Below are 26,088 nucleotides of genomic sequence, written 5' to 3'. Positions count from 1 at the left end.
CCACACAAGAAAATTATTTTCCTGTGCCCCTGTCGAGCAGAGCCACAGAGGTGATCCCCGGGGTGAATTTCCTATTCCCCATCCAATCGTCAAGATTTTTCTTGAAGAGTGCTAATGAGGAGCTTTTTTTGATATAGATAGGTAGTTTGTTCCAGAGTATGGGAAGTCTCTGGGACAGGAATCTATTCCTCCAGCATGTTCTGTTTATTGTAGTGACAAGGTTTAGGTCCCTAGAGCGTGTAGCTCGGAGGGATTGGGATTTCTTTAAGTGGATCATGTCCAACAGCTTTGGGTTTGACATAGCTTTGTATGTTAGGCAGAGATCGCCTCTGAGTAGGCGATATGTGATGGAGTAAAGCTGGAGTTTTTTGAGACTGTCTGCATAGGGCATCTGTTTGAGGCCAGTAATCCTCTTTGTGAGGTATTTCTGTGGCCTTACCAGTTGTTGTAGATGTCTTGTGAGGTGCATCCCAAAAGGGGCATTGTACTCTATAATTGGTCTAATGAGTGACAAGTAGAGGGGAACAATGACCTCTTTTTTCCTGGATGAAAAACTTTTTGTGATGTGGTGTGCAATGTAGAAGGATTTTCTGACTACTGTAGAGATGTGATTATCAAAGGAGAGACTACTGTCCACCTGTGTCCCAAGGTCTCTTATCACACTTTTGGTGTTAAGTAGACTACCACCTATGTGGTAGCTCATGGGTACAGAGTTTTTACCAAAGGGGATGACAATGCGTTTTTTGGCATTGAGCTTGAGGCCATGGCTTTGACACCAGGCATCTGTCTCCATGAGTCCCTTATGTAGGATGTCCACATCGTTAGGACTTTTGATTATGGCTCCTAGTTTGCAGTCATCTGTGAACTTCGTTAGCCAAAGACCTTCTGTGTTAGCCTTTACTTCAGAAAAGTAGATACCAAACTGGATAGGACACAGGACTGAATCCTGTGGTACTCAACTTGTCACTGGTCTGAAGTCGGATTTGGAGTCTGCTACTTTTACAGTGTGGGTTCTGTCAGTGAGCCAGTTGGCAACCCATCTTGTGACATAGAGATTTATACCTAGTTTAGTGAGTTTATCTATAATTCCAGAGTGGGGGATGGTGTCAAAAGCCTTGGCAAGATCTAGATAGGCTGTGTAAACCACCTTACCCTCGTCTACGGCTTTGCTGACTGCTTCAAAGAAGTCTATCAGGTTTAGGAGACATGATCTGCCTTTTACAAACCCGAACTGGATGGGGTCCAGAGTTTGGAGATTACCAATGTCTTTGTGTTTAAGATCCATGATGATACATTCCATGGCCTTGCAGATCAGGCTCGATAGGTTAATGAGGCAGTAGTTCCCGGGGTCCATGGTGGCTCCCCCTTTGTGGAGTGGGATAACTGTCGCTGTGCGCCATTCAGTGGCCACAGAGTCTGAGGTGAGGCTATGATTGAACATGGTGCTTAGGTGGATTGCCAGTTCATTCTGCAGTTCGCGGCTTTGGAGAGTGTGGTTTTAACCTGTGCAGCCGTGATTACTTGCATTCTTCCGGTATACAGATGAGCCCTTTAGGGAGTGAGAGGGGGGTAAAGTTAGCACTGAACATATCTGCCAGGATGTTGGCAATATCAGTTGGTTCTGTATATTTAGTGCCATTGTGCAGTAACTCAGAGCAGATCTGAGTGTTGCCATTGAGATTCTTGACATAGCTATAGAATGCTTTGTGGTTGTCTTTAGAATCAGTGGAAATTTTGTTTTCGTAACTAGCTTTGGAGGATTTTATGAGGGATCTCAGCTTCTTACTGAGGCCGACCAGAGAGTTACTCCAATCATGGGATTCTACTCTTTTTTGCAACAGTTTCTTTCTTCTGTTGTACAATTTGTTTATGGCAGGGGACCATCAGATTGGCTTCCTTTTTTTGGAGGATAGCATCTTGGTTCTGTTAGGGATAGCACGATCCATGCACTCGTGTAAGTGCTTATAAAGTGCATTTGTGTAGGATTCAGCAGTCGTACCTCTATTGTCCATATGCATGGGTGTTGTGAAGTTTGCCACTTCTGTCTTAAGAAGTGTGAAGTTGGCTTTGGAGAAATTTTTTACAGTGGTTTCCCTAATGGGGGTGGGGGCAGGATGTGGATGTCTAGGGTGATTAGCTTGTGGTCAAATCTGACCAACGAGGAATTGACCTCTGGTGTGGAACACCGGTCGACCATGTTGGTAATGACCAGGTCTAGGATATTGCTGCCCCTGGTGGGGATGTGGATATGTTTTCCAAGGCATTGTAATTTATGAATTCCAGAAAACGTTGAGCAAAAGAGTTGGTACATGAGTAGTTTTCCCAGTTAATAGTTGGGTAGTTGAAATTGTCCATTATAAGGGTGTTGGGTTGTACCCTAATATTTTCCAGTGTATCAAGAAATGAGGAGTGGAAATCCAGCAGCATGGTGGGGGATCTGTAGCAAGTTACAATTTGGATTGTGGTCTTGCTCAGAGTTAGTTGCACTTGCATAATCTCAGATGCATTATGCTGAGCAACTAGCCTGGAGGTGTGGATATCCTTACTGAATATGGACATGCCTCCGCCCTTAGTGTTTTGGTCCAGGTTAGGTGGCCGAAAGGTGTGGTATGAATTATAGCCTGGTAATGCAGGGGTGCTCTCTGGAGCCTTGAACCAGGTCTCTGTCACTGCACAGATGTCGATGTTCTCCATTTTAAGGAGTGCCTTGTGTGAATGCATTTTGAGGTTTAGACTTCTAGCATTGAGTAGCATTACCCTCAGATTTTGCTTGCTTGTACCTGTTAAGGTGGTGAATTTGTCATTTGAACCTTGCCTAAAAAAGGCACTATAGGGGTGGCAAGAGCCTTAGCCAGTATCCGGAATCCCAAGGGTGACAGGTGCAGGCCATCTCTGGCAAAGCATCGTGGTCTGTCGATCATGTCATCCCAGGCAGACAGATACAGGATCCCCTTAGAATGACACCAGAAGCTTAGCCAATTGTTGAAGTCAATCATTTTGTCCTTGTACTGTGGTATCATTCTGGGTGATGGCAGGATCCTACTCAGGGCTAGGGTCATACCTGCCTGGGCTACAAGATCGGAGAGCTCCTCCATGTCTCTTTTCATGTAGTCCAGGGAGGTATGTCTCAGATCATTCACACAAATATGGACAATGACAGAGTCATATTTGTACTTGTTGTAGAGTGACCTGAGTGCATGTGTTATGTGGCGGATCCTGGCACTTGACAGGCAGCTGACAGTAACTTTCTCCTTGTTTAGCCTGGTGAGTGGAACATCAGTGTGCCTGACTATAGAGTCATCTATGACTAGAGTGTTGGGTACGTTGTTATGCCTTATGGGCTGTGGTTGAGTGGCACACTGAGTTTGTGGGCTATGTGTCATTTCGGTTGTGTTAGGGGGGTGGAGGTTGCTTGTGTTTCTGCTTTGGAGGTCTCTGTTGCTTGAGAAAATTTTTATTGAGAGCCTCCGTGAATGTGGGTGTGTGTTTTGGTGGTGTAGGTTTTGAGGGACTATGTGATGAGTATGGTGTGGTGCAAGTGTTTACCTTCGCCTCTTGACTGTCTAGTCCAGTCTTGGGTGAAGAGATCTTTGCTTCCAGTTTGGCTATAGAAGTGCATCTCTCACAGGTTGTAGTGTTTGGTGGTAGGAGGAGAGGGTTGTCTGTGTACATGAGGCAATTGCTGCATTGCCCCAAGATGCCCAGATTCATCAGGTACACAGGAGAAAACACAGATAGCTGACCCTTAGACATGCCTGAATAGGTGCTTATTTATTAAGTACTAAAAACTGTTTTCCTCTAGACAAGTGAGGAAAGTTGAGTGCTGTAGTAATTTGTAGTTTATTTAGTGCTTACAATGAACGCTGAGGTCAAAGAAACAGATTTTAGTGCTAAAACTAAAAAAAGGCTAATTCTAAAGGAAAATTTGAAGAGCAGACTTTATAGCAACGTTGCATAAAGTGTATTTTTTTTAATATAAAAGTAGGAAATGAGCAAACTGATTTAAACAAATTAACCAATAAAAAGCTAAAAACTGAGCCCGTTCCAGCAGTCTTCGATCAGGCAAGTTCTAACTGCACACTCCAGCTACTAGGGTGCAGGGGTACCTTCTCCAAAAAAAAGATGGTCTGGATTAGTGCTCAAGTTATACAAACAAAGCTAGATTCAGCAGGTCTGAATTTAGTCTATGCTACAGCAAACAAGGCGTACCAATTTCAGAAAGAAACAGTTCAAATACGCAGGCTGTTTGTTATATTTGTTATATATGTGAAGCTTTTCTCCCTGGGCCTCCACTGAAAATGAGTTTTGAAACCCAGTCAGACTTTCCCAACAAACAAAAGAAAAACAAAATAAAAAAAATAAATGATTATGCATTTTATACTAGCAGTGGGATGACAGTTATGTTCAAATATGTTAGACTTTCAGTTTTGATATCTTAGCCCAAAAAAAACATAGGCAAACTTCTCTATAGTTACTCAGTTGCTAATTCATGGAAATAACAAATTGCCTATATCCTTAAGAACTATTTCTAGATTTCTAGCAGAAATGGCTTCAAAAAATCTTTAAAATACTACCTGTTTAAATCTAGGACCTGCTCATGCCACAATCCAACAGAAACCACCCTTCTCAGCCTCCACCCCTCCCTAAATAGTGATTCTAAACCACACCTAATCCTTACTCTCTCTCTCTATCTCTTTACAAAACACACACACACACACACACACACACACACACACACACACACACACACACACACACACACACACACACACACACACACACACACACACACACACACACACACAAAACTATAAGCTAACACAGCTTATAATACACTCATCTTTATGTTTGTGTTCACGTCCTCCTCGTAGTGTGAGAAGCTCAAACCCATTCCTAACGTTTAACTGAGGGCCATCATATAAACTTCTACCTCAAAGTAATGTCACATTTTATCCTGTATGTTCTGTTGTTTTTTGTATCCCTATTCTGTAATTAATTGAGTCACACCGTCTATTTCATATTAACTTTTTAATTTGCATTACTGGAGCTTTTCTCCCTGGGCATCTGCTGAAAAAGGGCTTCTGCTCAGTTGGACTAACCCGGTCCACAAATGTCAAAATAAAATAAATAAATAAATATTTTAGTTAGCATAATCCTTTTTAGTAAAGATTTTTAGATCTGGGTCATGTTTGCATAATAAATATGTGATTTTCTTTTAATTCTATGGCTTTATTTTATCTTATTTTCAGTCTAATGCTGTGAGTGTGTTTCTGGATTAGGGTTAGAGTAAAGGCTAGTAAGGAGATAGATTTAGTGATGTACATGTGTAATGCTGTATGTGAATAGTGTGTGTGTGTAAGTAAAGAATGACTGAGTCAGTCTTTTGTTTGCTGACATTGTTAGGAAAGAGTTTTTCATAAGGTAATGTGTAAGGTTGGGGTTAGGGGCATGGTTAGGGTTAGCACAAATAAGTAAGGTGGTACAGGAGACAAAGCCCCACCATCCATTTTTACATGTGTGATATTCCCAACCCTACATATCACCTTACAAAAAAAAATCTTTCCTAACATTATCACTTGTGCCTTTCGGCTTTTCCCGGTTAGGGGTCGCCACAGCAGAACTCCGGTCACTATTCAGACAAAAACATGCCTAAAGGTTTGTTTGTTTGTTTTCTGGATTTCATTTCTTTTAATTGACCAATCTCAAAAGGAAAGCATTTATTTTCATGTTGTGATTACCATAGTTTAAGCCATTTTTAAATTTGATTTGAGTTACTTCAAAATGCAGAAATCAATGTAATATGCATCAATGCTTCTGCTCTGTGATATTTCATAATATACTTGTAAAAACATATATCTATTTATCTGCATCTGTGGCACATCACTGGTCCCACAGAAAGTTCACTAAAAACATGTGTAAAAGTGCACATACTGCACAAGTAAAACACAGACTCACAAAATACATCAATCCACCAAAAACAAGTCTAAGTGTCTGCACTTGCTTTAATGAAAGAAACAAACAAAAAAGAAACATAGACTGCTAACACAGTCCTATGAAATTTCCTATGATATTATATTCCCTGTCACTGCCATTTATTATTATGCAGGACCTGTACCTTTTTCTGGACTTCTGTCCTTCAAAAATCCTTTACAAATATTGTGACTTTCCCTCTCTCTATCCGATTGGACCTGCTGCAATGGAAGGAGGTGAACACAGGGATTTGTAACATGTATTTTGCATTAGCACTTCCCTTCAGACTTCACCCCTGCCACTCAGTTAGTCCATGTGTTCCTTCTTGGATAAGAGCTCTACAGCCCATTCAATATCTGGAGGCAAGGTTTAATCCAGGCCAGGAATAGTGGCTTCATCCTTATGAGGGAGGGGGAAGGATTTTTTTCCATAAGGCCCTAACATACCACTGCACATGGCTGAAGCAGCCAAGGGTTAACATGATATGGTTATTGTATATGGGGCTATTATAATGTATGCAGATATCTTCATGCATATGTAATCACTTGACTCTGACCCCCCCTATTTTAGACAGAACCTCCATATGAACCCCTGGTCTCCATCTACATGCCACCATCCCTTCCTCATTAAAAGAGGTAAACTGCCTCAGCCACATTATTCCTGTCCTTTGCACCAGCCCCAACAGGTGTCTAATCCACAAATCAATCTTGAGTCACCTAGGTAAAAGTCAGAGCTTAATTCCTCTATACCACAGGAGTTGATGGTAATGTACATTTAACTTTATATCAGGTTAAATTTATGATGTAAACAGCAATACTCTCGATGCAGAGAAAGGCTTCAAGATTACCCACCTTTTTGTTAAGGCTTCTTGCATTCAGTTATGCAACGTTCACCTTTGGAGTATATATAAGTTTTTTTCTGGTTTGCAGAGTAGACATTATGGGAAAGAAAAGTGCCTGCTCAAAAAACTGGATAATCTGGAAGCCTTTTTTCTGTATGGGCTATATGGAGAGAGATAAAGCCCTTCTGATGAAAAGTAATCTGGCTGATTGTTGCTTTCCATTCAGGTTGACAGGTACTGAATCCCCTACATATGACTTCATGTCCTTGACCACTCTCTGTTTACACTGATTATAGTTTTATAAACAAAATGTATGTCTGTTCTGTTTACACTGAACCCCATGCTTTTTTTCTTGCAGAGTGCAGTTTCTGCACAAATGTCCGCCTGTGACATTTACTTGTAACACTCCTCCCCATGCAGGAGTACTACTTATCTTAGCTAATTGGTTATCAGTTTCTACTTTAGTCATATTTGTAATTCCTTCCCCTTAAAAGAAGTCTTTCCAGCTCTGAGGCCAGATCTTGGAATTAATTGTTCCTACTGATGTTAGCTGTTGCATGTCAGAATGCATTTTTAACCAAGGATCATACCTCTCAACTGTTCAGATTTTCAGCTGATATTTTTAGTCTGTACCTCGTAAAGTTTGTGGTTTTCTGGCAAATCAGTGGGATGCTCTAAGGACTGAAGTCACTAAATAATGACATGCATTTGAGCTTCAGACTTCAAATCCTTCAGAAAATGCAAGTTAAACAAACCCTGTCACTCTAGCAACCTTCTAAGTTTATAAGAGCAATATTTAAAACATATCCCTAGTTTGGGGCCTTTGTCCTCCATTTTGTTGGGTTTTGTCCAAATTTCTTGCACTAAGAGGTTGAGAGGTATGACCATGGTCACCAGTTCTTTTGCAGTTCTGGGAGTAGGTTGGTTTGCCCACCTTCAGACAACACTGGGTTGTTGTCGTTTGTCTTTTTGGCTTTTCACAGTTAGGGGTTGCCACAGCAAAACTCTGGTCCACTAATGATTGGCAGTTGATTTTTATGGTGCAGAGTTGCCAGCCCAATGCCCAACCTTCAGAGAAGGCACGCCCATTCACGCATGTCTTTCGGAGGCCAATCGACCACGGGGAGGACATGCAGACTCCACACAGAAGGCACTCCAGCCGGGAATCGAACAGGCGAACCTCTTGCTGTGAGGCAACAATGCTACTGCTCTACCACCATGGCAGACAACACTGGGTAAATTCCTCAAAATATTTTTCATTACCAGCAGTTCCAAGGTTGAACCCAGGAAGTAAATATTTCTTACCCAAGAGTAACAGATTGTGTAGAAGACATCTTGCAAATTTCTTAGTTGAGAAAGTTATTCATGAAGACACTGTGCTCTAGCAGTGGCATTTACCCACATTCAAACCAATGTTTCATCTCATAATTTCAAATGTTTAGGTGTAGAAAGCATGGAGGTCCAATTATACCTTCTAAGATTCACTGGTGAGGGCTGCAGTCATCTCGTCAGCACAATCGGTTATCTGGCATTTCTGTCTTTCAGATACTTAAATGGTGGAGAAATACTTTCATATCATTTCCTGGTGCTATTTTCTAAAAAAGGTGTCTGGACCATGTTGATTTTGACTACTAGAAGCTAAGTAGGGTTTGCTTCTTCTTGAAAAAAGACCACTAACTCATTGCTACTCGTTAGACTTTCCTGCAGCAATGCAACATAATCAATCACAACATCAATAAATGGCTGCTGTGCCTTTGCCATTTCCAACATACTCTGTTGTAAATTAATTGGTTTTGTTGTAGATTGCAGTTAGCTTGTGCCAAGATCTTCAGGATGTCCATGTACATGAAAGTATTACACTGATTACCACAAGCACCAAGATGCATGCCAAATGGCTACATTCTCTACCACAGTGATAGGGTTTGCAACATGCCATGGCATATTAGCTGTTTCATATACTTGGCTTTCTAAGGTCCTGAAGACACTGCACTGAGAGTCTGGCAGTCCAATGGAACTTCAGAAAGTCATATTTTCCACAAAGAGAAATGAACACAAGAGTTGGTTTCACTTTAAAGGAAAACAAAAGAAATAAAACTCATAAATACTTCAGTCTCCAACAGTGGCTGTTTCCAATAGCCATGGAACTATTTCAGTCTGTTTCAGTTTATTTTGGCTTTTCTTTAATTACGGTTATTCACAAATACAACATGTTATTGTATCTCATAAAAATAAATTAATTAATTAAATAAATAAACTTCAACTCTGCTACTAGAAAGCGTTACCGAGAAATAAGGTCTTAATTAATACTCTGATCAGGTTATCCAAAGCTGATTTTCAGATTCATGAAAATGTATTCATTTGCTTCATGGCTTTATGGACATGCTTAATCTCAAGCCACAAAAAACATGTTTCACTTGTGTTCTAACAGGCAGACTGACATACACATGATTTTAAAGCCCAGCTTAGGCAAAAGAGTCAGTTGATACTTACACATATTAAACCATCCACCATCTGTGAGCCGAAACCAAAGAAGGCATATTATTGTCTCAAACCCTTCACACACACACACACACACACACACACACACACACACACACACACACACACACACACACACACACACACACACAGTCACTCATGCAGTCTGCATCCCTAAGCCAACTGTATTAGTTCTGATCATTTATTTCATTATTTTATATGTGGTTTCATTTAACACAGCTTTGCCTCCAGTACTAAACTGGAAATTTTAAGGAAGGAGTCATCTTCTTGTTATACCTCTCAGCCATTCCTGATTTTTACTTCTGTTTTTTGTCCCCTTGCTGGTGAAATTTTCTGGTAAATGTATTTGTGGATGGGGAAGAGCACTGATTCTGCTGGAGCACGTTCAGGTTCTGTCCTGGGGTTACAAGCAAGAAGTTTTAAATCACTGAGGATTACTGTATGTCAGTAATACCAGACATAAGAGTTTCATGCTTCTTATTGTTCGGCAAATGCATGTTGATGCAACACATGTTGTTCTATTTTAGTGAAATACAGTCAAACATCTCAACCTGTTAGCATAAGAAATCTGTTCAAGGCCAAAATGAATTTGAGAGCACAAATAAAAAAAAATAGACACAGGTTTTAAATATTAATCTTACAGTCAATGAAAGCTGTTAGGAAGGTTTTTGCATGATGATCACGATTATGTACTAGCATGCATTTTCTAAAGGGTATAGAATGTGAAACTCAAGTGACTGTCATTTAGTGATTTCCGTCCTTATGATTTGCCATAAAAAATAATTTATGACAAACAGACTAACAGTATGAGGTAAAAAATCATGACATTCTGCGAGAATACCTCTCAACTGTCCAGATTTTTGCAGACTGTCCAGATTTTTGCCTCATGTTTTTGGCCTGTTTTTTATAAAACTGATTTTCCGACAAATCACTTGCAAATCATTGAGGGCTGAATTCAGAAAATAAGGACAGAGATTTAAAATTCAGACTTCATACCCTTTAGAAAATTCATGCTAATGCAAAACCTATTAACTTTCTAAGTTTGTAAGAGCAATATTTAAAAATTGCCCCCCCCCCCCCCCCCATTTTTTATGGCTTTGTCTAGACTTCTTGATCTAAGAGGTTGAGGGGTATGATCTGGACATTTGAGAGGCATGTACAAAATACCCATTATTTATTGTCCTTGTGTTTTCTGCCCCCCCCCCCCCCCCCCCAGTCTTAGCTATGTCTCTTTTATTGTTGACAACATTTTGAGAGCTGATTTGTGCTGACTCGTGGAAATCACCTAATATGTATAACCAGTCACCTTTTTACTCACGTGTTTGTTTACGTGTGTTTCTAACGCAAACACCTTAGCACAAAGTAACAAGAGAAGAACACTGGTAATTCTATTAACTGAGAAAGTACATTTAATTTAGTCATTAGAAATACTAATACTGCAAAATAGAGTAAAGCACAGATCTACACTACAGCAAAGGCGTAACTGAAAACATTTAACTATCTATAAAATAAATCTTAGTTATGTTACTCTAAGTAATGGAATAATTTGCTTAATGCTTAGACATACCAAGCCCCAGTATGAAGAGTTAAATTTTGTGTTTTAGTGCACTGGTCTTGGCATCATGACGGATTCCAAAAACAAGACCCAGGCTGGGTACCTAAGAGACAGGCTCACAGCAGTTCTCCGTTTTCCTTCTCACACCTGCAAGTTGTTGCCCCAGGATAAGGAATCCCGAAAGTTAGCGGTTCCCAAATCATTATTCCGGTATATATTACCAGATTCACCATTTTATTTATATCATAAGACACCCGCTGGACATCGTGTTATGAAATAAATTACTTTGGGTATTTTCAGTGTAAACAAATGACACTTGTTCTTTGAATGGATGAGGACAAATCCCTATTTTCTGCTATTTATCTTGGTGAATGGGACATTGTAGTAAGTGACTAAGCGCGCCTGATAAATGCATTTATTTATTTATTGAAGCAATGACTGCGTTTAATGCGCTGAGATTTTTGTAAATGTTTTTAAGCATATGATGTGGAAACTGTGAGTTTTTCCTCCAGTCACATGGTATCAGGCATTATGGGATATGATGCTTTTCTCGTTCCTATCTCTCTGCTTTGGGAAGTGAGGATAGTGAGAGGAGGAAAGAGGGAGTGGAGTGGGAGTGATTTTTTTTCTTTCTTTTTGTTGATGCTGCTTCCGGTTTAGAGTGCAGACAGACGGCTGGGGATGCCTGATGAAGACTGGTTTATAGGCTGGGGTTGTATTTCATATACACATATTTCTGCTTTTCATCTAATCGGGTAGGATGGTGGCAGAGACTCTGCGGCGAGGTTTTGGGTTGCTGAGTTTCAGTTGACAGCACTTTATGGGACTGCTTCCCTTTTGGACCGGAGTAGTTTATTTTTCGTATTTCTTTTTATTTCTTGCTTCTGCACCCTCCACCCCCAGCAACTCAGGGGGTTACCCCGGGATCTAAGCCCTATACCTAACTGAACTGCTAGGGAATCAAGAGAAATAAAAGAAGGCTGCTGGACTCGGAAGCTTCGAGCAGGATTACCCGAGGTAAGTTTTCTTGTTTGTTCCATTGTTGATTAGTTGGTGGACTGCCTACCTGCACCCTTCTATCCCACATACCCCCCTCCCCATTCCTTTCACATTTGGGTTAGCTGAAGATGTGGCGTTGCTTTCTTTCTCGTTTGTGCATTGCGCCGCATTTGTTGACTAACAGCAGAGAAAGTATTCCACCACTTAATCCTTTCAGCTGAAATGTGTCCGACAGCAAATGAATGACTGCCTGCCATAGCTTTTAGTTAAGCAGCTCTTTGCAAGGAACTGTTTTTAAGTCACTTTATATCCCTTGTCTGGGACTTCAGAGTGCGAGTCGAAATTGAAATAAATGGAAATGCAAAGATGTCTGTCAGTGACTTTTTTTTTTTGCCTCTGTCACTGGCATTGATAACATTTTATGCTGACTTGGCCTTTGTAACAAATGTTTTTTCACACAACGCAGCCGCCTTGTGTTAGTTAAGTAGATGTTTTGCCTGTAACCACAATTTTGAAAGCTTATGGTACAGTGTACTTTACTGAAACACTGCTGTACCCCCAAAACACTTCGACGTTAGCTTGCAGCCTGTTGGTATAGTTATTTGTGGTAGACTTGTTTAGAGCAAGGTTATTATCAGACTTGAGAAGGAAGGTCATCCACCTACATTACATGCCTTTCCCTTCTCTGCATGTAGAAACTTAACTTAGACGTGTTCACTCTGAATTCCCCAGTGAAATACAGTAATAAGTGTTTATGGTACTCATGTTCAACAACAAGACTGTTATGTTTGGTTTGTGGCTAGTTCATTCACAGTCTAATAGTTATCACTGCTATTCACACTGTCCCAGTTACAAGTGTACCTAGTAACCGTTTGATGTCTTTAAACTGTCATCATAATAATCCTTTTCTGTTAGCTTTGTCTATAAATGATGTCTATAGTTGTCTTACTTTGGTAACCTGGCCTAAGATGTGGTTGATTTCTTTAAAGCTCTATGTGCGTTTTAAACATATTTTGTGCTTTATGTACAGACTATCTTGTATGAAGCTGCACAATGCATAGTAATATAGTAGATGTCATTGTTATTTTTGAAGTTGGATACTTTATGCTTTATGTAAAGTTTATGGTTATGATTTATTATGTATTTTGCACTATGTCATTTGTTCATAACTGTAAGCCACTGGTGTTAGTGTATTAAAGACTTGAACCATGATCTGCTTTCCTTATGTGTTAAGCTGACAAAACTAAAATGCAGTACCTATCCCTTAATAATTCGGACATGGCCCTTTTCACTTTTGTGTGTGTGAGCACCTATATTCGCTGCTGCTATGTACAATGCCCTCATCTTTGGTAAATATTACAGTCCAGGTGTTATTTCTTGTAGACCTGCTTGTTTTTGTCCCTGATCTAATGTAAAGCATTCTGATGTGTATTGGCCACTTTTCTCTTTTTAGAACAACTTAAAGTAGAGCAAAGGTATGGCTTACTGTAAAAATAGGATCGTAATGGGACCCTGAATATCCTCCATGAGTTTCTTGACCTGTGTGCCTTGCTCCTTCTGTACCAAGAATTACAGTTAATGTACCATTGTAACTTTTTTTCTTTCTTCAATTTTATTTAAAATGTGTTAATTGGAGTAGTGCACCGATTCCAAAGGACCGATTTCAGTCATCACCCATGTGCAGAGTTCAAACTGTACCAAAATGTAAATAGTGCTTATCACAGAAAAAAAACATAAGTTGGAGAACCTATTTTAATGCATTTGTGATGGACAGCAGATCTCTGTTAAATGTGTAATCTAAAACAGCTAGCAGTTAAAGAATCTTTTACACAAAAGTTATATAAAAAGTAGAATAAATGTGTGTGTGTGTGTGTGTGTGTGTGTGTGTGTGTGTGTGTGTGTATGTTGTGTTGTATTGTATTGTGCTGTGTTGTGGGGGTTGACCAGTTAGTCCTTGCAGCATATTAGGTACTTGTCTGTGTTTTGTTTTGTCATGGCTGGAGATTTCTAAAGTTTGTATTCTGTAATGAATTGAATGAAAATTCTCTTTCCCTAAGAAAGCAGTTGCCCTGGTGCAACTGCTGCATATGTTTGCAGCTTTTTGGACCTAAGCAGCTCATTTTGTTTGCTAGTGGATATGCTGTAATTCACTGATAAGTGTAGAGAATTCTCTGGCTTAGGTTGTGATGTGCAGTTTTTGCTTTTTCTATTATGTTATTTTTATATTTAGGTAAGCAGGCCCTTGTATAGTCAAGTGACGGAGCAACTTTAGAAACTGAGCCACAGTCGCAGCAGGAAGGTTCTTGTCAACTACACTAGTTTCTTTGCACTTCAGGCAGGTGGTGAGGGAGGTGCAGAGCTAGAATGCAGGGAGTAGTGGGTGTGCAGTTTGTGTGGGTTGATGTAAGGAAGGCAGAAGAGAGGGAGAATATGATAAGACATTCAGTTTCTGTTTGCTTGTGAAGGCAGAAGGGGAATGTCAGTGTATGACTTTTTGGAAAATGATTCAGCAAATGACGCAGCGGTTCAGTGCAAATCAAGACTATTCTGATTTCTTAAACTTTAAAATGCAAGCTAGCTGCTTTAAATCCTCTATTTTCATTTTTTTCTCATGTTTGTCATAAAGTTGTTTCCTGTGACCAAATATTGTGTAATGTGGTGCAGTAGAAAACATTATGGTGCAATAGACCAGTTGTGTATTTACTAGGGAGACATGGATATTTTTTGAATTCTTTATGCACACTTTTAATTTAATCATCTTATTGGTAGGTGGTATGAATCATGGTAAAGAAGTTGAGGGTGGAATATTTTTCAACAGCAGAAAGCTCACTCTTCTACATTTGCAGAATTCCTTTTAAATCTAATTCTTGATTCACAGGTTTGCACACTGTCTTAATAGTCTCTCTTTTAAGTAATTTACTGTAGTCTGAGCTTTTTCCATAGAAAAATTTGCTTAAAAGAAAGCTTTGCCAACTGACCTGCTTAAAGTATGAAAGACACAGGTGGGTACTCGTTTTGATGTGGATGTGCATGTCCTTTTATTCTGTAGGTGTGTGACTCATGTTTTAATATGGCAAAGGTGCTTCTGTTTTATTGTGGCATATGCTGTCTGGAGAGTACATGGGGATACTTTACCTTTTTCGGTAAAATTTAGATTAGACAGTCCTATTACAATTGTTTCTGGAAATGGCTTTAGGTTTATTGCATTAGTGTACCCCTGTTTCTGCATTTGTATATGAAAGACAGCTAGAATGAACACGATTCGTATTTTTTTTTTTTTGGGGGGGGCACAGCAGTGGCAGCAGCATGTATTTACAAGCTCATTTTTTTTCTGTTTGCGTTTATATAGCATTTTCCTGTTATTGTTTTACTGTTTTTATGTTCTATGATCGGTGTAGTGATTTGTTGACTTGTGTATTTTGATTTATTGAAATTAGCTAGACTAGAAGATGCCTGCCTCTAGAGCCCCTTAGCTTTCCCAAACCTTGCCTTAATTTCTCATTGGCTCACCATTGTCTCTGCATTTGGATTCGTTAAAGGGATATGCCGTCTTTTTGGGGGGAATTCTTTCTATTTAGCAATTGAACATTTTCTTTGCTAGTGTTCTGGTGCCATCTTATTAAAATGCGAGCAGCTATTACCCCAATAGACTGGAAAGTAGAATTTTGTTTGCAGCGTGACTTTGGGAAGTGTTGTGCACTGTTCCAGAAGGTTCTCCAAGGCATGGAATATTCCATCCTAATGACTTCCATCTTCACTAGCTAGCTGGTTGGGAGCTCTCCTTTGAGTAGGCAGGTTAAATCAGTTACTTTGCATTTTGACATTTGTGCTGTTGGGATGAATGAACTGTAAACATCCTGTTGGGGGTGGTATATTGAATAGAAAAAAGTGCAGAAACCAAGTTAAAGTATTACACACATGCAGACTGTATAGATTTGTAGGGTGATCTGCTTCTGTATAGATGGAGAATGTCTCTAAGGAGCTCTATCAGGAGAACTGCACTGGGAAAGTAGAGCAGTCCTTGGGTGTATTTTTTTTTTGTCATGGGGTAGGGGTTGAGAATTGGCACTCTTCATTCTTGCACACAGTGATGTCTGATTTATGCCGGATGCTTGCTAGTAGTGTAGAGAAGGGTGCCCTATGGGTATATGTAGATTGCTACTCAGACTCGCATGATGCTGTCTATTCTGTAATCCTTGTACACTCCTGTCATGAGTGTCACTAGATTGTAAAGTGACAAACTGTTTGGCTCTGTAGTGTAGTTATTGGGTTAGAAACCCACAAAAGTTGTGTGGTGCGATGTCATATTAAAAAGAATGGGGGGAATTGCTGCATCATGTTTTCAAGCAATAAGTTTTCCACTTTTAGTCGTGCCTTTTGTCATTCAGTCCGAGATGTGCACTGACAACTGCAACTTGTCTAATTTCTCCAGAAGCTGTTGCTTTTCTTGATACTGCCAATCTCTGTTAGCCACTGAGTCGTGGACATCTGATGTGATTATGAGACCGGTATTAGTAGAAGGAATGACTGACTGACTGAACATTCTGAGGGTGTTAATAATGTGAGAATTAATTTTGTGCTTAGTGGATATGCTAATTGTCATTTATTCAAATATGAAGTCAGTTTTTATATTTGTGCTACCTCAGGCCTACAGGTTTTGGACACGTGCGAATCAAAATCTGAAGGCCTGTGCATAAAGGGTACTCGCCATATGCAGTATACGGCTGTAAATGTTTGTTACTAAAAGCTGGTCTGTTTCCTTTTCTGTGACTAATGCTTGGCTGAAATCTCTAGTTGAGAAGATTGCATCAACGGTCTGAAGCAGTAAAATATTTTAAGACAAGCAGAACAAAAAAGCTGCAGATTAGACTTGGGCACTTAAGGTCCATTTTCCCTCCTAGTCTGTCCTGTGAACATAACAATTGTTGATTACTATATAGATGTTTTTTTTTTTTTTTCTCTACATTGGTGGTGCTTTTTTATTTTTCTATGCATTTTGAACTTTAACTGATTTTGTATGTCAAAAGTCATCAGTATTTTGTGGAAAGCAATGTTTGGTGTTGTGTGTATTGGTATATTTCCATTTGGTAACTGGGTAGTTCAACTGAGCCATTACCCAGTTTTCAGCAGAGGCCGAGAGAGAAAAGCTGTAGTGGGGGTTCACAATTACATAACAAAGAGTGATTGGGGATTACGTAATGAAACACACATTTAAATAGAAGCTGTCTGATAACAGCATGTATAAGTGTAATGACCAAATAGTTCTTTACAGGGGAACTATTTCTACTCCGTGATCTAGGGGGAAAATAATCTTCTAGAAGTTGTGTTTTTTCTCTGCATCTATGTGCTGGTCATCTGATTGTGAATTCTGCCCCACCTCTGGGGATTTTAATAAAATTTCCGTGATGACACTGTCCATTCTCATGATAATGTGTGTTGCTTGTCTGTGAATTCCAGCTGTCCTTTTCTGATCACAGACCAGTTGCAGATTTGTCAGGACACCTTTTAGTGCTCTGCCCATATTTTCATTTTACTTAATATTCAGCCTTCTACCAGCTTCCCCTCGATGTACAACAGCAACAACAAAAAAAAAAAAACTTGTGAAGGTCTAGTTTGACACTCAAGTTTAGCTATTTGATCAGTGGGTTGGTGATGGCAGAGGTAGGCAAAAGCATACTGGGTCCCGGACCCCTGGCTATATCCAACTCCTTACCTGGTCAGCTTTCTTGTGCTGTAACCTCTTGTCATGTGGGACTTGCTGTCTGGTGAAGAGACTTGCACCAGCCACTGTTGTCTGTGCCAAGAGAACCACCAAAGCACACATATACTGCAGTCACTGGTGTTCTGCCCTTGTTTTAACCCTGTAGCATAAGCTTACATTGATTTGTGCAGTCCTGTACATTGCAGTTGTGTATGCATTCACATTCTCTTGTATTCTGTATTGTTTTTCAGAAACTTGGTGGCGTCCTGTTCCTTACTCTGGGGATAGGTGAAGTGGCTCTGGCCACTGAAACCTGTCCATTATTGCCCGAATCACCAGCACTACAAGTAAAAGCCATACCATTAGGACAACTGAACAGATGTAAGGTTCTTTTGGATGGTTGTGTGTATGTAAGTATAGGAGACATTGAGGGGCTATGGTGAGCAGGAAATGTGCCATTGCTAGTGAGCATAAAATATAGCATGGCATGGACCATGTTAGCAAATATGAAGTGTAACTGTATTCGTGGAGAACTGGACTTCATACTGGTTATAAGGGTCATAGTAAGAGTCTACATTGAGGTAGTCTGTGTCCATATCCTTGTCTGTTTATATTGATGTAAGAATATTCTGAATAATTTCGTGGTGCATGACTACAGCTAATCAACTCCTGGGCAAGTGAAGGTAAGAGTCTCTCTCAGGTTTTTAAATTACTGAGAAACAAAGTTTGAAATCTTCTTCTTTTTTTTTTTTTTTTTTTTTTTTTGATACAAATTCTCAAATGTAACACTTGCAGTACTGCTAACTGGGGGGGGGGGGGGTAAAGAACTGGAGGAAAAAGTAAATTGGTAACTTTAAGATGTTTCATGGTAGACTTTGTGGAATAAACACCCAGCATAACTCATTCCTACAAAATAACTTTCATCTGAAAGTTGTTTTACTGCCTGCTTTTCAACTAACTTTATTTTTACTCCAGGATTCGCTGGAGCTATGGTTAAGAGAAAGCAGAAGATGAAGCCATTTATTCTATTTGTTTATTAACTAATTAAGTACCCTTTTAGCAGAATGAAGACTGGTTAAAATTGATTCAGTAGCAGTCACTTTAAAAGTCCACCACATTGCTTCTGTCCCATTATCTAATTAATCCATGTAGCTGTCTGTGAACAATCCACTTTTTAAGAACATTTGTGTTTATGCGTTGACTTGCAGACAGTAGTGTGGTTGCAATATGTAAAAGTTCCTCCACATATTGCTTGTGTTTTCCATGAGTGCAAAGGAGAACTGCACTGCTGCATATAGATGCAACCATTTTTTAAGGAGGGATGGGAATTTGAAAGGGCTAATATGTACTTATGTGGTTGCTTGAAGCCTGGAGTCGCTCCAGATGCATTTCTAGTCAGCTGCCATCCTTCTGTACTGTCCATCCCAACATCAATCTGGCTGGTCTTGTGTTGTGCTTATGGGAACTGTGACCTTTAGAAACCTTTTGAAGCTAATTTTTGGTGACCAATAAGCTGGCCTTTTGGTTCGCTGTGTATTTTGCAGTATCACCCTGCTGATACTTTGACTTGACTGAGTGCCAAGCATCCACTCCCGTCTATGTAGGTATGATTTCTCCAAAATTACCTGCATAGCAGTATAGTGTGCTTTTTTTGCTGACAGTGATAGTTTTTCATTAATATGCTGTATGAATTCATTACATAATCAAATACCTTGTATCAGAGTGGCAAAACATTCAAACATCCACTTAACACCCCAAATGCTCGTGGGTAGTAAAAGAGAAAAATAGTTGGGCCACTGCATTTTTTTTGTCTACAATTTGGCACTGGACTTGATTTATGTGTTGCAAAACCTAATGGGCAGTCCCAGGAGTTTGCCCTTATATTGTTGAACTTTTTACACATCCCACTCTGTCTTGCATAAGCAGAGAAGGATGCAGGTCTTATTGCGGAATAAAAGACATGTTTTTGAAGTTGCTGTACTGAGAGTACATATATTGTGTGTCCTGTTGCCTGCAGATTATGGTGTGATATTTTAGGAACATAATACAACATTGTCCTATGTCTTGTTGGTATAATTTGGCAGAAGTGCATTGATTTTAAGCTGTCAAACAGAATATATGTTTCTGTGCATAGTCTCATCTCTGAACTAAGCAAACTGCAAGGTAAAAAGACTTTTGATCTGCCTAGGGAATATTAAGTAATATGTTTACCTAATTTAATAGGTATAGAGTGGGTAATTTTTGTTTTGTCATATCTTACTCTGAGACTCTGCAGCCAGCCAAATCTTACACTAAAAATATGAGCTTATATTGAAAAATAATAATAAATGCAAGACTGAAACTTACTGCAAGAACATTGCATTCTCTTCCTGAAATATTTAGAACAAGCTGTTAATAGAACTGTATGCAAAAACTCTTAACATCTTCCTTTTAAGCACAACGCATACATCAATCGAAGGGCAAAAGGTATTAATATATTATTTCTGCAATCAAGAGAGGCAACCATACTTCTCAACCTCTTAATGCAAGAAATCTGGACAAAGCACAGATTTTAAATACTGCTGTTATAAGCTTAGAAAGTTGCTAGAGTAAAATGGTTTGTGTTAACATACATTTTCTGTAGAATGTGAAGTCTTAACACTCAGATGTATGCCATTATTTAGTGACTTTAATCCTGAAATCATCTCAGTGACTTTCCAGAAAAAACACAAATTTTATGAGGAATAGACCAAAAGTGGTGAGGTGAAAAATCTGGACAGTTGAACAGTGCAGAGGCAGCTGGGATCCTCTCGTCTTTCTTGAAGCTGAATAGTGAATCTTTTGCAGTTGATTTTTTTGTTGTCCTTCATGGATGCCTGTTTTTGTCCTTCCTATTTACCCCTTGCACACTTCCAGTTCCTCTCTCCCTAACATGAAAGTCCCTGCCATTTCAAGTAAGATCCTTCTTGTCAAATTGGACAGTGGACTTTTTAACATTTGTTTTCATGCCCCCCACATTCATCACATGGTGTTCTGGTAGCATCTTTGCTGTACAGTCGTGGCCATGGTTAGCTGCTGTAGATAGTTATTACTTGTTTGTTTCTAGCACTTATTTTCAGTGATGAGTTTTATACTTTGGTTTGTTTCATAATTTCATTAAAAATGTCATACATTAAACTGCCTGTGAAAGTGGGATTCTTCTTTTTGTGAACCTCTCTGGTGTAAAAGAAACAGTTTAATTTTATTCAGTCTGTGTATTCATTCCTTTCTTTTGTGTGTATGTATAGTACTTTAAGGTCTATCACGTTTGCGTGAAACTGTTTGTTTTTTGATACTTTGGAAATAGGATATTGGTACAGTTATGAAGAATAATATATTGGTACATTAGAGAAAAAGTTTTGCTATAATTACAGATGTTTAAGTTAGAATTTGTTTGAAGAGCTATTAAAAGCATGTCATAAATATTTCAGGAAGAGAATGTGATGATCTTGCAGCAGTTATCAGTCTTGCATTTATTAGTATTTTCAATCTGATCTCAGATTTTTCAGAGTTGTGTTGATCATCTTTGCTTAATTTTTTTGTGTGTGTTCGTTGAAGGGCATATATATTTTCACAGGGAAATTTTTTATAGTGACTGTCAAAGCATTGCAGGCAGTTTGACCATAACTCAGTGTGGATCATGCACCCCAATTCCATTTGTCACATTACATGAGGTGTAAGGTACCTTTTACTGGTGTGTGATGAGACCCTATCCTTGCAAGTGGAACATTGTTTTGGGTGGGCTAAGAGTGGACTGGCCCAAATTATGTCTTGTTCTGAGCTTTTAATAACTGTCAGTTTGTCTCTGGAATAGTGAACTGTTCAGTTTAGTCTGTAATTGAATGTACCTGTAATAAGGTTATTTACATAAATTTGTTTTTCTTTCTTTACTTTTTATGCATCCTTTCTAGTGTTGTTTAGGATGACAGTTTTATCTTCTATTTCAGTTACTTGAAAAATTAATTTCCTTTTCTGTTCAGACCTTTATCACTGAACTGCAGTGCTTTATGGATAATTTCTAAGTTTTTTTGTACTTAACCGGTTAGTGATGCTTAAGGTGCTATATGTGAGAAAGTAACTCAGAAAAAGGAAAGACGTGGACCCATCCATAGATCAAAATTCACTTTTGTCGTAATGTGAAACACTGATCAGTAACTTACCAGTATTTTTGTAATTTATTTAAGTATATCCACAGTGTTTTTGGGCCATAGCAGTGTCCTAGTGTTCATAGTAAATATCTGTGTTTTTATTGTAGTATATGGTAATAAAGCAGGTTAAATAATTGGTATGAATGTATACAACCATAAAAAACAATGTGCTTTTTATTCATTACTGTTTAAAGCCAGATATGTTCCAGAGGCCATGCTGGTTAAATGCCAATATATGCTGTTTGGCCCATATTCCATCCTAAATTTGTTTAGGTTTTGCTATTGAAATTGCTTGTATTCAAAAGCTAATTTTATTTTACTTTCATTTTGTCATTGTGACTTGATTTGTGCACCTACATTGTCAAATAGCGCAACAGGTAGCATACTCACCTTTGGTACAAAAGGCTGTGGGTTCTACTCCCACACCAGGTAGATCTGTTACTGTCACTGCAATGCAGCATAAAAGGAATGCTGTGCTCCTGAGTGTGCCATCATTTCAACAAGATGTTAAACCAAGGCCTCATCTGCTTGAGTTGGTGGCATCTCATGTGGATGTACAAGATCACATAGCACGTGTCAATAAGTTTTGGGGAAGTTCCTCAATGCCCTAGACGTATTTTCCCCTCAAAGTTATAAAATACCACCTCAGGTCTTCCCTGAAAAGAGTCTACTAGCTTAGTGGGGTTAACCCTGCCAACAAAGGATAGGTAAATGGAATAAATAAAATACTTTGTCTGTTGCTTTTCTGAAGGTACACATGGTCTTAAAGATCACATTATCATTCCCCCCCCCCCGTTTCCCCATTTTTACATGGGGTTGGGGTGTTGCATTAACATTTGGTCAGTGTGACCAGAACACCTAGAGCTAGATGTTTCATACTGCCATGTGGCTAGCCCTGATGCATGCAAACAGTGTTTGCACATTTTAAAATTGTTGCCTGTCTTTTGTTCTTTCAGATAAAAACTTTCTCCTTAGCTGTAACAGAGTTGTAGAATGACACCAAGTTACATAGATTTTTGAAGAAACTTTTCTTTTCCTCCTGAACTGATGCATTCATGATCTTTGGATTCTCATTGCTGACTTTCAAATACGGAGACTAAATGGCTGAAAATCCAGACAAGTCCAGGGTTGCCATTTCTTGGAATATTTCCTTTTTCTGTTGTACGGTGATGTCAGAGATGATTTTTCTGTGTATGGGAGGGTCCACTCCCTGCAGAAAAGAAGTGAAGTTTAAGGAGAAAGCTAATGTTCTGTTTTCACTGTTCTCCTGTATCTTTGTGTCTTGGGACTCAGCAATGTGAATCTCAAGACCATGAACGTCTTGGTCATGGGAGCCATGCTTGCAACACTAATATTTTGGCTGATTTTCTTTTAAGCAAGAAACACTGTTGCAGTGTAACACCATCTCTCCCAGCTATGCTGTTGCAGTGTGCTGCAAACAGTCTTAGGCTTTTATGTACCAGCCGGCATTCTGCTTTAATGCAAATGTCACTGTGCTTGATAGTCCAGTATCAAGGGTATAACTGAGAAGATGAAAAAGGAGCCATTGTCAACTTTCATGAACATCTCAAAGTCTTGCCGAGCCAGTGATAATGCCAAACTCGGCCATTGATTTGAATCTAATACCACAATATCTGTGCGGTGCTGCCAATACACTGATAACTGCAGAGGCATGAAGCTGTACGCTGCAAGACACCACAACCTGTAGACAGCAGCAGAGTGTATCTGAAGTCTCTGTGGAACCGTGACACAAAATACCCCCCCACCTGCTGGTGTAGTGCATTTTTCTTTATATATCTAACACATTTTTGCCATAGAATCACCAGATTAGTTATGTACGGTTATAGGAACATACATTCTGAAGACCATTGCTTTTGACAGTCGTGGCTCCCAGTGTTTCTGAAATTTACAGCAAAAAGAAAAACCTATAGTAGAAAATTAATTCCTTCATATTTTGAAAGGAGATGAAAGCAAGGAAAAAGTTATGATTTGATGATAAAGGACCTGATAAGTCAGTGTTTCATTAATGGAAAAAATATAACATTTTGTATTTTAAACTCTTCTAATTATAAATGTGTAGTAAATCCAAAACTTTTTGCCATGCCTTTTGGCAGTTGTGCATAAATAGTCTACCATGCTGATTTCTTCCTTGACCTTTTAAGTTTACTGCTTGTTTGCCTTGAGGGCTATTAAAAAGGTTATGGGTACCAGAAGCTCTCTGCAGTACATCTGGTACTGCTGTTGACCCGATGCTCTGCTGCTTATAGCAGTATATTCTGTTAAAATGGCATGCGTACCTCTCAGTCCCTGAGCATTACAAATCCGTGCACTGGTGTTCAAACATGATAGCAGAGTAATAAAGGAGGGCGTTTGTTTACACTGTAATAGGTCTAAAAGTAGTGTACTCTACATGCTTTTAAATGATAACTCATACCCTGTGCGGCTGTGTAATAAAAGTTTATAAATTCCAAAGTTGAACCGCTCCAATTTTTTATCTGACATCTTCAGAAGAAAGCACTTAGTGTCATGTGGAAACAGAAGGCAAGCTCTATGTAATGGTAAATTATTTGCTCAGCTCTTCTGCATTTACTTGGTTTTGCCTGCTGAGATCTGCACGAATAGGCTGCTCCCAAAAAGGGGATTATTGTCCAACATGAAGGTCCTAATGAGATTGAGATCATGGTAAGCACCAGTTTGGGGATGCATCCTCTTGTTACTAAATTTCAGTTTTGGAGTGTTTTTGTACCATACAGTATAGGTTCAAAGTAGTTCTACACACCAGTTCATGTGATAAATGTAGGTATTTTTGTTCATTTAATCATTTGCTCATTCTCGAAACTAGTCAGCTAAGAAACCATTCACAACTGCTGTTTCCAATGTGATCTTGGATTTTTGATCTTGTTTAATGATTTGCTTTCATAGCATGTGAGCAGACACTGTGGAAATTTTAAACACAGGTCTGTAGAACATTCAATACTATTCATGAAGCTACATTAAAACTTTAGTTATTGATTCATAAGTGCAGTCTTCCTTGTATAAATGGGGTTGGGAAGTGTTGGATTTTTTGTTCCTGTTTTTGGGATTGTTTTACTCCTTTTTCAAATTATTGTCCCCAGTTTTTTTCAGGTGATGCAGGAAGTACACTAACTTTACCTTTGACTTGATTCAGAGCAGCTCTGTCATTTGCCTTACACATTTTCACGGAAGTAGAAATAATTCGGGTTTACCAGATGAATGTAGCAGCTGTTTTGGTTCAAAAAAGGGAAAAATAAGGTTGCTTTCTTAAGAATACTGGCTCTTACAAACTGCCAGAGGTGTGTTGTACTATGCACAGCTAATTCATTTGTGTGACCTACACCGATATCTGGAGCCTTAATACTGTACCAGTTTAACTGTGAAGATCAAGTGCTGCAAGGATGCATCACAAGTCAACTGAGTGAAAAACAGAATAACTGTGATCAGACATGAGAGTTGTACAAGGATCCAAAGGGGCAACACTGCATATCATAATAATATGGTAGAACTTTATTAACCCTCAAGAAAGCTGCTTCTGTTTGCCACAGAGGAAGCCTTGGGAAGAGACACTTGACTGTAATATGTTGTAAACAGGACTGTATGAATCAGCAAGCCAAAGTGGCCCCAAGTGGTTCTCAACGGAAGGACTGAAATAGTTTCACTGTTCATCACTTTACAGTAGGTAAAGAAACACTGACTGAAAGAAAACTGTAGAAGCAATATGAATTTAAGGGAACTCTAATAATGCAGAAGTGACTTACATTTGTGCTTTTAATGTAATAATAAATCATCCTATTGAATCTTTTTTACTGTACTAATAATGTCCAGCTGTTGTGAAACTAAATTAGACTGGACAGTTTTTAGAGTTTTCTCCCCCTTGCTTGGGTGCAAGGGGTAAAGGAGTTTTACACATATAGTCCTCTTATTTCTATTATCCTCTGTCGGTCTACTATGAGTTTCCCACTACTCGCTGAAATTCAGACAGCTGAGGAGGTTGTGCTGTCCTTTGGCATTGGACTGCTTGTTCACTACTTAGACTTGAAGATGGCACAGATGGATGTCCTTCTTGTACCCTGACATTCAGCTAGGGATGATGAAAGAACTCTAGAAATCGGGCCAGTCATGGGCTTTTGCATGGCAGGAAGACCCAAGAATCAATCGGCACTACAACATTGATTTATTCAAACGTCTACAGTTATGAAAACGAAAAAACGCAAAATAGACTGTAAAAGAACTATGGCTCATATTCAGAAAATCCAGTGGACCAAACAAGAAGCCTTAACGCTGGTTTATTTTTAAAAATTGCTTAGCGTTTTCGCCACTCAACCAAAAGTAGCTTCAT

At 39.1% G+C, this 26,088-nt stretch overlaps 1 protein-coding gene across 1 annotated transcript in view; it reads left to right on the top strand.

Annotated features, from left to right (window-relative positions):
* Positions 1-11,491: 11,491 nt before the first annotated feature.
* Positions 11,492-26,088, top strand: part of SRC (SRC proto-oncogene, non-receptor tyrosine kinase) — a gene marked incomplete in the record, with an annotated part of 1,446,557 nt that continues 1,431,960 nt past the window's right edge. Inside the window, 1 exon segment of the mRNA XM_044090212.1 lies at positions 11,492-11,882.

Source organism: Protopterus annectens, chromosome 12.part0 (assembly GCF_019279795.1).
Source record: "Protopterus annectens isolate FY-2018-M chromosome 12.part0, PAN1.0, whole genome shotgun sequence".
In the NCBI taxonomy this organism is placed as follows: Eukaryota; Metazoa; Chordata; order Ceratodontiformes; family Protopteridae; genus Protopterus; species Protopterus annectens.
The sequence above is the reverse complement of the archived record's forward strand: the minus strand, read 5'-3'. Positions and strand labels throughout refer to the sequence as shown.